Raw genomic sequence first — 13,244 nt, 5'->3', positions numbered from 1 at the left:
CAGCGACGTCGTTGACGACAATAACAGGAGTATTTAATAAATTGTTTGCCAACACAAAAAAACAGTTTTCTGTTCATTGATAGTTTTCTCATGACCTCACTGCTGAGCTAGCTGATATTTGTTGAACATAAATATGCCTAGAGAAAATGAAAACGAAGAAAACCCAACTTTGTTCCAAGCTCCTTGCGTAAATGCAATATAGACACATGGGGAGAGGATGCTTTTGGAAAAATAAATCATGAAAAAACGAACCACTTCACTGTTATGTTAGTATTTTGTTTGTTGCTTAAAAACGTTGTAGCCTATATGATGGCCTTGAAGTCTTGAGTTAGCCTACTGAATTGTACCATAAAGTTTGTGCATGCTCTCTCCAACGCAAACCAGATTTGGGGTTCCATAGCCAAGTAATTCTGCTATATAACGCTGAAAACAGATACAGTACATGTGTTTATTCGAAGCACACATATAAATACTGTAGATGAATTTCAAGTGCGCACTTACGTGACTACTTCAAGTATTAGCCTACGCACAATAGATTTTTCTTCTTTAGCCTACATAATGCATACACTTTGTAAACAAACAGCAGCTGTGACAGTGGCCGCATATATTCTGCGTCTTATCTCGCCTCTTGTGAACTCTACAAGCCCCCACCCCTCACTCGACAACCACACGGAGATTCTGTAATGTGCGTGTATGTCGTTCACACATAGGTCCGTATAAGGTCCGCAGGTTAGCATCATATCTGAATCATCCGAAGGGTAGGACCTCCGTTTGACAAAACGCTGCATATACTCCGGAGGTTATATCTGAAAGCGCTGTGTGTGTTGGGGATGGGGTCGCAGGAGAGAGGTGTGTTTGTGGGGGGTGGGGGGTCGCAGGAGAGAGGTGAGTGTGGGCGGGGGGGGGGCAGAAGGTGTGTGTGTGGGGGGGGGCAGAGGAGGAGTGGTGGAGGGCAGACCTGAGCAACATTAAGACACTGTCATAAGATGGATAACAAGAGGGGGATGAAGAGAGGAAACAGGAGAGGAAGAGATAGAGGATAGGAGGAGGAAAGAGAGGTGTGTGTGTGTGGGGGGGGGGGGGGGGGGTTGCACAGAGATGAGTGGCATGAAGAGAGAAGGGGCAGATGTTCGGAGGACCCCCCCCCCCCCTCTTATTGCAGGGTTGCAGTGTAATACTGCAGGACTGCTCTGTGTGTTTTAATGAAATGCCACATATGAACTCTGGAGTTCACAGAGTTCAGCAGCAAGTTCACTTGCAGAGTGCAGTGAGCCTTTTCATCTGAGGTGTCACGGCTGAGACAGCCAAACTGAAGTGAACACATCCTAAAGCTTATACGGCACATGATTGACATGTAAATCCTAATTACTTGGACATTTTCTTTAATCTTAGATACTGTAACCCCATCTAAACATCATCAGGTGTTTGTTTGTTTGTAGTTGTTTATGTGCTTTTTTTTGCCAATACAGAGCCCGGGGGCAATCCAGAACACCATGTTTTTCATGTCAGTGTATATTTATTATTTATTTATTATTAAATATTATTTATATTTATAAGTGCTGCAATGTGAGGTGCATTTCTCCAACTGTTACAAATGCTGCTCTGAATTCAAATATCCCTCTCTCCACATTAAAGAGAAAACAGACAGCACATACTCTCTCTCTCTCACACACACACACTCTCATACTCACACATACACACACACATGCTTGTGCATGCACACACAAACACACTCATTTTTGTGTGCCTGTTGAGGTGTCCAAGACCATGGCAACCTTGTCCCTGTCAAGGTTGCCATGGTCTTGGACACCTCAACAGGCACAGGCAAGGAGGTGTTGGGGTTGGTTGGTTGTCACCATGATGCAGAGCTAGAGTTCAGTAGGGAAAGAAGCTTCCTCTGAACCTGCTGATTCGGGTGCAGAGAGACCTGTAACGCCTCCCGGAGGGGAGTGGGGTGAACAGTCTGTGGTTAGGGTGAGAACAGTCTTTGATGATGCTGCGCGCCTTACGGAAGCATCGCTTGCCCTGCATGGCCTTGATGCGGTGATGCGTTTTCACATGCACATGCAGTTTTCACCACCCTCTAAAGTGCTTTACGGTTGGAGGCAGAGCAGTTGCCATACCATACTGTGACACGGTGAGGATGCTCCCAATGGTGCAGCGGTAAAATTTCACCAGGATCTGAGGAGACAAGTGGACCTTCTTTAGTCTCCTCAGAAGGAAGAGACACTGGTGAGCCTTCTTGATCAGGGTAGAGGTGTTGAGGGTCCAAGAAAGTTAAAGACACCCAGAAAGTTGAAGCTGGTGACACGCTCCACCTCAGTACAATTGATGAGGATGAGAGTGTGTGTGCCAGCTTTTGAGTTCCTGTCCTCCACAATGAGCTCTTTGGTCTTGTTGGTGTTGAGAGACAGGTTGTCAGGGCACCACCATGTTAGGTGTTGAACGTCCTTCCTGTAGGCCCTCTCATCGTTGAGCTGATGAGACCAACCACCGTGCTGTGGTCTCCAAACTTGACCACAGTGTTAGAGCCATGTACATATGCTCCTGTCACTGTCTCTACTGTCCTGTCTGATTAAAGGCATACGACATATTAAAAAACACAAAGAAACATTAATTTGATAAAGCAATCAGAACTGTCCCATATGACATATCATACGACATGTTTAACAAATAACCTTTAACCTATTGTATTTCAAAAGTAACCTTCCTAAACCGGCACATACAAATAAACACTAACAAATGTGATCAGAGGCCCAAAAAATCATTAATTAACCTCCTCCACCATACCCCCACACACCCCCCATTAACCTCCTCCACCATACCCCCACACACCCCCCACCGTACATTAACCTCCTCCACCATACCCCCACACACCCCCCAGCGCACATTAACCCCCCCCCCTGCCCTACCTTGACCTCCTCCACAATACCCCTACATCTCCCACCCCACACACACACAACACACACTACTCCGGTTTCTACTGATCCCCCCCAGCCCACACACACACACACACACAATCTCTCGCACACACAATCACACTACTTCAGTTTCTACTGATTCCCCCCCCCCCCACACACACACATACACACACAATTACACACACACACACAGTCACACTACTCCATTCATCATTTATTCATAGCTCTGTTCTATCTCTGATTAAGAGATAATTTATTCATAGATATAATTCTCTTCTTTCTAGCTCTTTTCTATCTCTGATTAAGTATAGTATATTGTTTTATCACTTATTTCTTACAATGTTTTTGTTTGATCAGTTTCTTCAATGAGACCCAGTGAAGCAGTTTTTTTTCTGAAACAGTTCTTAAAATGAACACTGGGTGGCAGCACAGCTCTATTGGAGATTTGATTAGGACAGCTGGTTGAGGATGGGGAATAATTAACATTCTCTTACTGTAACATTTGCATAGGGTAGAGCTTTTAACAACAATGTCATGAGCAGTTGGTATCAGTAAATCAGCTGTGCGCACATATTCCCCACAGCTCAAATACATACCCAGGTAAAAAAAAAAACTATTAAAAGTATACTTTTTGAAAGTGTACTAAGTACCGTTTGTACTTTTTTCGTCAAATCCAAGTGTAATTAAGTGTATTGAATTATGTATTAAGTGCAACTTAATACCAACTTGACTATACTTTGAGTGTAATTAGTGTGCTAAAATGGAACAACTTTTTTCAAACTTTAAGTGTTCTTAAGTACATTATACAAAAAGAGATTTTATGAGCATTTGAAACACAGTCGCAGTACAATTTTGTAACATCCCAAGTGTATTGGAAATGTACTTAAAAGGCATTACAATATAACTAATAATAGTGTAGTAGTGTATTTTGAATACACTCTTATCATCCTCATTTCTATTCATTTGGCATGCTTCTGTAATATTTTAAATTAACTTCAAATGTACTTCCTGACTACAATAAGTGTCTTGAAAGTTTGCAGTTATGTTAATAAAAGTATAGTCTTAAGATACTTTAAGCATTATAAAGGCAATTTAACCCTTAGAACCCTAAGCTGTTTTTAGGGCATTTTCACTACCTTTATTCATAAGGATTTATTCTGGTCATTGTAAGTGCCACACACATATATTATATATTGTTTTTTTCAGGAGCGTTTAGGCTATTCAGATCTGCCATCGTTTCATGTATTAATACTAGCATTGATTTTATTTTGATTTTTAAAGAATTAAAATATAAAAAGTGTATTATAAAAAATCTTATATTTCGACATGTATCTCACCACTGCAAGCTCACAGCTCTACATGCATTTCATGTGTGTGTAGGGCAGACTGTCCTGAATCGGGCAATATAATTGCCATGTTGGAGGGATACTCTGGGGCTGAGCAATTTACAGAAATATTTGCTGTGTGATTTACGGAAATAAATGCCATTTTTTATTTAGTGATGAAAAATGACCTTTCTGCGCTCCATATCTGTGACACGAACTGATCTGACCTGACTTGACCCGAGGTTGCATGTTAGCCTGCGTGCCTGTGTGTATGCAGTCATAATAATTCTCAACTCTTTACTGCATTGCCATGAACAAAGTAAAGGCAAAAAAGTTGTTTATTTGTTGAACAAATTGGGATGCAATGTGAGCCTTGAATTGGATGCCATGCAGGAATTTGCTAGGATCTCAAAACCGGAATATGAACATGCTTTGCCATAGAGAAACACATGATAGCATTGGATTATAAACATGCTTTGCCACAAGAACAGACACAAACGTGGGGTAAGTCCAGCTATATTAAGTTATTATTTTGCTGTCACTTCGTCTGTTTTATAACCCAGAAGGATGTACTTGGTATCAAATGATAGCTCTGAGTCTCCTCTTTCATCTGACATACGTGGCATATCTATGCGATCACGGGTCCGCGAGTAATTCAAACGAGAGTAATGAGTGTGCAGCGTTGGTTTGTGTACATGACGTTATTATTTTGCAGTCACTTCGTCTGGTTTTATAAGCCAGAAGGATCGATAAACATGGTACCAATGGATAGCCCTGTGCCCCCTCTTTCATCTGATATGCTTACCATATCGATGCGATCACGGGTTCGCGAGTAATTCAAACTAGAGTAATGTGTGTGCAGGTGAATGTAGAGAAGTATAGACTGTAAATATGATGCAATTTGATTTAATTTCATGATTTTTTTTAATTTTCATACTTGATCGTACAGACAAGTGTGTAGTCTCGTTGGAAAGCCCCACTTCTGTTCTGTCGTGCAATAACGGTTTCATCTCGCTGCGATGAACCGTTCCGGAGCAATGTAACAGAGAAGAAAGGGTGTGTTTTTTGACGCACTTTGCGTCAATCGGGTTCTAAGGGTTAAGTATAATATTAGTGTGCTTTAAAATTGTACTATTAGTACTCTCCTACCTATTCTGTTACATGACAAATTACACTTTGATTATGAGAAAAACATTTTATTGACATGAATGAAAACAAAACATAACATTCATCCATAACAAAAGTCTTTCAATTTCTGAAAGTTATGGATCTCTTGAGCATATCTTTTCAAGTTGGATGTGGTAACGCGATAAAACACGCATTTGGCCGTATTATATTATTTCACATGCATAGATTTTTCGAGTGGCTGTTTGGAGCGCTGGTCAGATTCCTCCTCGATCACAGCATTTTTCTCCATGCTTGGGGAGCAGTTTCCTCTGAGTGCGCACGCGCAGAGAGAATTTGCGTGCACACATTTAATATCTACGTGTGTGAAATAATATATAATATAATACACCCGGATGCATGTTTCATCGCGCAAGTGCTTTTTGCCACTATTGTGTCGCGATACTCTACAGCCTCATTTGTAGACCATCAATTCAAAATGCAGATTTCATGAAAAACAAAAGTTGTTTACCCTCCTAGGTGAGAGAATTTGCCCTCTAAGCTTGAAATTGTTTACTGGACACCCAGCCTACAGCCAACAACTTCCCCACTAACACAAAACGTTAAGGGAACGTTCGGGAACGTTAGTGTATGGTTCCCTAAAGGGTAGTTCGAACCAAACCAAAAACTAACGGTTAGGGAACGTTACCTAAGGGTTTCTTAACGTTCCTAAACGTTAAGGGAACCAACCAACCAAAACGTTCTCCTGTGGTTGCACAGTACCTTCACACAACGTTCCCGTTTAGTTGTTATTGGTTGTTTTTGGTTGTTCTGAGTGCACCCCCACGCCAGTACGGGGAAGACGCCTGGTCTGCATTCAGAACCGACTGCAGTTTCACGTTGGATTAAACAAACAATAATACTTCGGTAAATAAAATATAAAATATTTTTATAATAGTTTTCTGCTATCACTAGAATACATTCAGAACATGTTTCATTTGTTCCTGTAGCCTACCATTACCATTTTACATTCACACATTTTACATTATTTGCATTCGAGGCTTCTGAGGTGGCAATGACGTCAATGGTAATGCGTCTCTATTCATTCCAATTCCATGCCGTGTTAAATGTGTTATATGGCATTGTGTGATTGATTGCACCTCTATCAGCTTTAGAAACTGGAGACAATAACAGCTATAGTCGATACTAACACAAGCTCCATTTCAGTTTTTGAAGTAACATACAAAATGTTTGCAGTCACTTGATTTAGATCCACTCAAATGATTGGTCTTATAAAATCTAAGTAAGGTAAACATCATATCAAGATAATATTTATTTTAGGCTAATATCAATTTTACTAAATAAAAAATATATACTTTTGTGCTTTTTTTTACATATTAGGTGAACTTTAAACAAAAATCTATCAATAGAACACTTTTCACAACTAAGAAAATTCACTTCTTTCATTTCACAATTCACTTCAGTTCAATCAGACAGGCTCTCCCTTACACGTAGGCCTACCCCCACGCCAGTAGGGGGAAGACAGCGCCTCTGCTTTCAGGTGATCGATTGAAGTCTTGTCCTGACTTCCGTAAACGGGCTCTGTTTGAATTCCGTGATTCTTGAACGCCGCTGGAAGAAGTCTTGGAATGGATTACTCGTCTTGAATTCGATCTCACGAAAGTAAGTGAAATATGTTACAGTTTCATGATGTAGGCCTAGTGGTTGTAATGCAAGAGTTTGAGGTTTAACCTTAAGTCCTTTCACTTGTAGGGCTTTGTTATATTCCGATTCTGCCAAGTTTGTAATTTACCAGAGCACATTGCTCGTTCGTCTTTGTTTGAGCTGTTCTCAACGTGTTATGTTTTGCAGCATTGTATGTTTTGTGTCATCGTGTTAACCTGCTCGCGTTGATGTTACAAATAATAGCACTAGGCTACCGTTTCTTTTAATTAGTTTTAGTGTACAGTCAGTCCTTTTAGGCAAGTCACTCGGCAGCAGTGGTGTAGGCTAGTGGATATAGGCCTACTGTAAGTAGCTGGATCTAGGCTACTGTGATGTAGGCTAGTTAGCTGTAGTGGGTAGGCTATACTGTGATCAACCCCAAATTAATCCTAGTCTATTTTAAGTGGGTATACTGAGATGGTGATGCTTTTTAAGTTGGTATAACCTACTGAACAGTCCTGCATATGTAGGCTACACTAGAGCCATAGAGATGGCTATAGATAATGTCAGAGAATGTCTAATAATTTGACTCTGATAATGTATAGGCTACACTGTCGGCGGCCATTTTGTAACACAGTTGATCGGATAGACGATTCAAGTGAATATACCTCTGAATTTTGCCTTCAAAAAGCTGAGATCCGGTAGCCTATCTTTCAATTTTTGCTATGGGAAAATAACATGGGGAGAGAATTATTGCACTCTCCCGGGGACGAAGAAGTCTGAAATGCAGACATTTTGCTCAACACACGTTTGTCCTCTGCCTTCGAGTGGTAGGCTAACTGTGATCGATCTTCAACAGGCCTACGTTAAGACAGCAACTTAGATTTTTGCTACCCCAGACCTAACTTGCAATGTAACTTGTCATAGGTAGTTAGGTTAAATTAACACCCTGATCTCCTTATAGGCAAAGATGGCAGTTTTGGTTCCTTTTTGTAGGCGAACTTCAGAGGTCTGTTGGGAAGCATACAGGAAGGGGCGGAATGTGTGTAGTAGGCTATACACAGCTGCCATACTGGCTTTACAAACTAAGCCCATGCATTTCTATGGATGCTGTGTCTCCCCATTAGAAATTCTCTGGGCTACAATACAAAAATCAAGTCAAAAGCTGGGCCAAATATCCAGTCAAGAAAATCTGGTTGTGTACAGATGACTGATTGCTGCAATACTATCAATAATAGTTTTCTCTATATGGAAATACTGCTTTGCTCTACTACTGGCTCACAAAAACGTTGTTCTCTTAACGTAGATTCATACACCAAAGCTATGGAAAAATGTCAGCGGCTGATGGACACTTCTAGCATTGAGGCGGAAGAAGATGCGAGCGTCCACAAAAGGCAGTGCATGGTCACGTGATGGTAAGACCTCTTAAATACAGACTACATTATTTGCACAATTCAAATATTCTTTTTGCAATCAGTGCAGATTGTATGGTCTTTTATTTCAGATGAATCCGTTCCGCAAGCAAGAAAGCATTCCAGGATGGTGCGTGTGCCTGGAAGCCCTGTCTGTAAGTTAACATTTATACATGTATTATTAAAGAAAACCAGTTGAGTCATATTTCCTACCATGGAACTACTGACATTCATGTTTATTAACCTAGTGCATATCATGTTACTGTTCTGATGTATTTGTCTCTTCCTGCCTTTTATTAGGTCAGCAGATGTCACTGCCTCCACCACCTGCATGTGACTTTTTCTTTTTAGCGATTGTTTAATGTAACAGCATAGGTTTATCTTTTGCAAATGTCATGTGCAAGAAACCTACCATAAATTAACTGACCAATATTCATATTTACTTTCTTTTTAGATGAGTCAACACCACACAGGCAACCAGCTCATTGCCCAGAGCTGGATGGGTCTATTATAACGCCTGCCACTTCATCTTGGGACCCAGTTGAAGGTACAGTGTCTTTGAATTTTCCATTTCCAAGTAAATACAATTTCATGACAAGGAACTTGAGAGTAAGTAACTTTTTTTTTGTTGTAAACAGCACAAGTGACTCATCACACAGAGGGAGGTGGCTTGGCCATGGAGACGGAAATAAGAGGTAAGAACACTCACTTAATTTGTTCACATATGCAGGTATATAATGTATTTAACAACTAAAACTAACACCATCCATTTTCCATAGCAATAAGGACAACCATTACCGCATGGCACAGCGAATGGACGCATTTGAGGGGGAAGATGGATGAGCTGCTCGTGCTCTTAAGGAGCTCCCAGTCACCTCCCTCTGCTCCAGTCGATGACATATTGCTGTCGTCCTGCTCGACAGTCACTGAGCTGCAGGAGAGGAGGAACAAAATGCCCTCCCTCCAGGACTTGGGTGCCAGTTGAAGGTACAGCGGCTTTGAATTTTCCATTTCCAATTAAATGCAATTTCATGACAAGGGATTTGATTGTAACTTAACTTTTTTGGTTGTAAATAGCAGAACTCGTCACACAGAGGGAGGTGACTCCTCGCCCAGTCGGTCGCCCAGTGCTGGATGGGTCAACTTTGACTCGCCCTTCTTCACCTTGGGTGCCAGTTGAAGGTACAGCGGCTTTGAATTTTCCATTTCCAATTAAATGCAATTTCATGACAAGGGACTTCCCTGCGCTAAATGCTGCAGAGGCGGAGGACCTGATTGGGCTAGCACTGAAGTTTGCCCCACACAGACGGTAAATTGAAATTTGTTCATAACAATCAAAGGAATGGGAAAACTACTTTTTTGTGATCAGAAAAAAAAGGGTTGTTAGTAAGGCACTTTGTCTTGTTTTTTTCAACATGTTCATTCTTAGTACGACATCAAACTTTTTTTTTTTCTTTTTAGGCAAGCTGAGGACTGATCTTGTTGAGACTCGACTCGGACTTGAAGGACTGGAGCTCTATTTTTTTAAATTATTTTTAAAGCTTTTGTATTTTTTTTTGTTGTATTAAACCTTTTGTATTTTTCTTTAATTAAAGCTATAGTATTGTCTATCAAAGCTATAGTATTTTTTTGTATTACAGCAATTGTATTTTTTACACACAAAAACAACCACACACAGGAGCAGCTTCTTTCGCACTGTTATCACTCTGTGGATAAGTGGAGTCATCCCCACTTTGACCACACCTGCACATTACTTACTTTATCATTCCAATATACGTCTTGCACTCTACATTTGCACTATTACTTTGCACTCAACAGCCCACTCCATGTGTACTTGTATTGGTATTATGTCTTTGTATATTGTGTTGGTATCTGCCACAATGTATATTGTTGTCTATTGTACAGTGTGTCTATTTGTTGAATGTAGCACCTACCAAAGTCAAATGCCTTATGTTAATATACTTAGCTAACACTAAGTCTAATTTATATATATATATACACAGTGAGGCCTTTTATATTGTTTTTTTTGTCTTTTGATAATTTTATATTAAAGTTATAAGTTCCATCGATTTTGCCTGTTCATTCTTTCCTGCTAATATATAATAATGCATTCCTGCTCGTGCTGTTTAAAGTAATTGGTATGCAAAGGTTGCAATGTTAGGGGAGGGTTCCCTAAAGATTGCAATATTTAGGGAAGGGAACGTTCCCTAAATGTTAGGGAACGTTATGGGAACAGTTATGGAACGTTAGGGGAAGGTTTCTAAAGTTTGCAACGGTTAGGGAACGTTAGGGGAAGGTTTTTTAAAGTTTGCAACGGTTGGGGAACGTTAGGGGAAGGTTTTCTAAAGTTTGCAACCTTTAGATAACGTTAGGGGAACGTTCAACCAAGAACCAAGAACTAACGTTTCCGGAACGTTCAGCAAACTTTCCATGGGAACCAAAACTTGCTCAAAAACTAACCTTAGGGTAACGTTTCCGAAACCAAAAACTATGGTTCCCAGAACGTTTTGGAAACCATAAATTGTTAGCTGGGTTAACAGTCTAACATGGCTAAATGTGTAATGCATGATCATTTATTGCTTATTTGTTTGCAAAGTCTTCTGGCCCAGAAAAAAAACCATGGTGGTTACGGATCATGGCTGAGGAGGAAAGGTACAGCTGGTAGAGTTGTGCAGTGAGTGAACTTCCCTCCCAATACTGAGATGTGGTGGCAAAAGCTGTGGTAGCTAGCTTCCTTACTAGCACACCATCTTCCAGTCCAAGATGCATAAAGTTTTCGGTGGCAACCCGGGGCTGGACAGCAGTCAAATGCATTGACCTTGGTATTAGAGAATTTGCCTCTGTTGTCTGTGAACAGAAAGAAGATGGAAAACATTTTACAAGATAAACAATATTTTACACAGAAATCTATTGGCAATGATGAGATTAATACAGATTATCTGTACCTATTTGACATTTACTTTTTAAGGGTCAAATAGGTATTGTTTTCTGTTATTGGTATCTGTTTGCCATCCTGGTATGGGTAGACCTGGCCAGGAAGTCTTTCCTTAAAGCGTTGTGCACCTTGGCACCGATATGAGTGCAACCACCCTGTTTTCTGCATTTGATTACCTTAGATTCCTTTGTTTCCAATACAACCGTATTATCGTTTTCGGGTCAAATGGCATTTTAAATGGGAGTCGTAGGGGCACTAGCCTACTATTTTGATGCATGAATCAAAATCATCATGTATCAAAATAGTTCTGCCCCTACGACTCCCATTCAAAATGGCATTTGACCCAGAAACGACAATACAGTCAAGCTTAATGGTGGCGCTTCTGACTTAATTATGCTTTCAAAACGAAAGTTTGACTCAGGTACATTCACAAAAAGACCCTAGGTTGCATTTTGGCTTGAGTTATGCTTTAAGAGTAATGGGATAAGGTCCTGGATGAAGAATATTTACCTTTACTGCTGATTATTTGAGGCGTTCAGACATCTCGGTTTCAAAACTGTCCAGGAACACCTGTAAAAACATAGTTAGGCTACAGATTAAAACTAGGTAAATTACAAACACTACCATGAAATGAACTTGAATGCTCTGTCAAACACAAATAATTTAAAAAAAAACGAAATCTATCGCATAAACCAAGGCATAATATCAATCATGTAGCCTAAGCTTCATAGCACTAACTTAGTAGAACACCAGGTTTAATTCCCCCTCTAATATCAATGGTGGAAAAAAACGTTCTACTTCATAAAATGCATGTAATTTGTCCTGTAGACTCATTTTAAAAGATGTCTCCACGATTAAAGAAAAAAACAGCTACAATGTCATTAGCATGCCTAATGAATGTGAAGTGTGAAGTGTGACTAGCCTAGCACTATCCTCCTTTCTGTGAGTTAACTTAGCCTACACCACACATAATATTAAAGAACATTGGTGAACTTTAGGCAAACGTTGCTTAATAAAGAACACACTTTCTTCCATCATAGTTTGTCTAACGTTAGTGCTAGCCAACGCTTGTCAATAATCCCACAAACACAAATCAGGCTAATGTAGTTTTCTTCTTGATAGGGATCTGGTCGACGTATATGACGTTAACGTTAGCTAAATTAGCTAACGTGATCTGGCATTGCTAGCTTGTACTAGCAAGGATAAAAACAAACTCTTGAAAGATTGCTAAGCCATCAATTTAACTTCTCCAAAGACTACCGAAGGTCATAAAGAGTAAGCTACATCAGAATCATTTAACAATATGCTTTGGGACTCACCTGATAACGAATAACTTGGCACTTTAGTTCCAACTGGCTTCAGTCCTTGTTATCTCATATGACGAGTCCTTCTGGCTCTGTAGGACCAACGTCTCTGGCATGACTAGAATGTATGGTATCTTTAATTTGGATAAACCTGTAACCTTATACGAACCGTAAACGTATGCATTTTCTGGTCTCTACAGTCCATCTGTCTTGCAAATAAAGTTACAAGCATAGACTGTATGAAATAACGTTAATGTTTGCTCACACCACGTTTTGCTCGAAAGCTGCACAGATCCGCCCACTCCATTTCAAATTCAAACAGCCATGTTATTGGTCAACTGGACTGCCTATACATTTAACTGTGTTGCCTATAAATTTAACAAAATGCCACATTCATCCTCTCACAACCTCTACTACATCACAAACGTATAGGCTACTACCTTACTAAGACACAAAATCAACAAAAGAAAAAATATTATTTGATGACCAAAACTGATAGATCAGTATGTCTCTAGGCTAGGTTATTGCACATTGCCATCCATGCGGCTGACATATCAGGCCTAAAAGCTACACACATT

The 13,244-nt window shown here is 40.1% G+C and overlaps 2 long non-coding RNA genes across 2 annotated transcripts; both read left to right on the top strand.

The window, feature by feature from the left end:
* Positions 1 to 8,881: 8,881 nt before the first annotated feature.
* Positions 8,882 to 9,258, top strand: LOC143135412 (uncharacterized). The gene is made up of 3 exons (XR_012988943.1): positions 8,882 to 8,974; positions 9,066 to 9,122; positions 9,207 to 9,258. It is a non-coding gene; the product is annotated as an uncharacterized LOC143135412 (long non-coding RNA).
* Positions 9,259 to 9,264: 6 nt separating this feature from the next.
* On the top strand, positions 9,265 to 10,375 carry LOC143135411 (uncharacterized). The gene is made up of 3 exons (XR_012988942.1): positions 9,265 to 9,414; positions 9,505 to 9,609; positions 9,889 to 10,375. It is a non-coding gene; the product is annotated as an uncharacterized LOC143135411 (long non-coding RNA).
* The last annotated feature ends 2,869 nt before the right edge of the window (positions 10,376 to 13,244 follow it).

Source organism: Alosa pseudoharengus, unplaced genomic scaffold, assembly GCF_046254945.1.
Source record: "Alosa pseudoharengus isolate Yale_2024_CS ecotype anadromous, Long Island Sound unplaced genomic scaffold, YU_APseudo_1.1 YU_APseudo_1.1_scf_2, whole genome shotgun sequence".
In the NCBI taxonomy this organism is placed as follows: Eukaryota; Metazoa; Chordata; class Actinopteri; order Clupeiformes; family Clupeidae; genus Alosa; species Alosa pseudoharengus.
The sequence above is the reverse complement of the archived record's forward strand: the minus strand, read 5'-3'. Positions and strand labels throughout refer to the sequence as shown.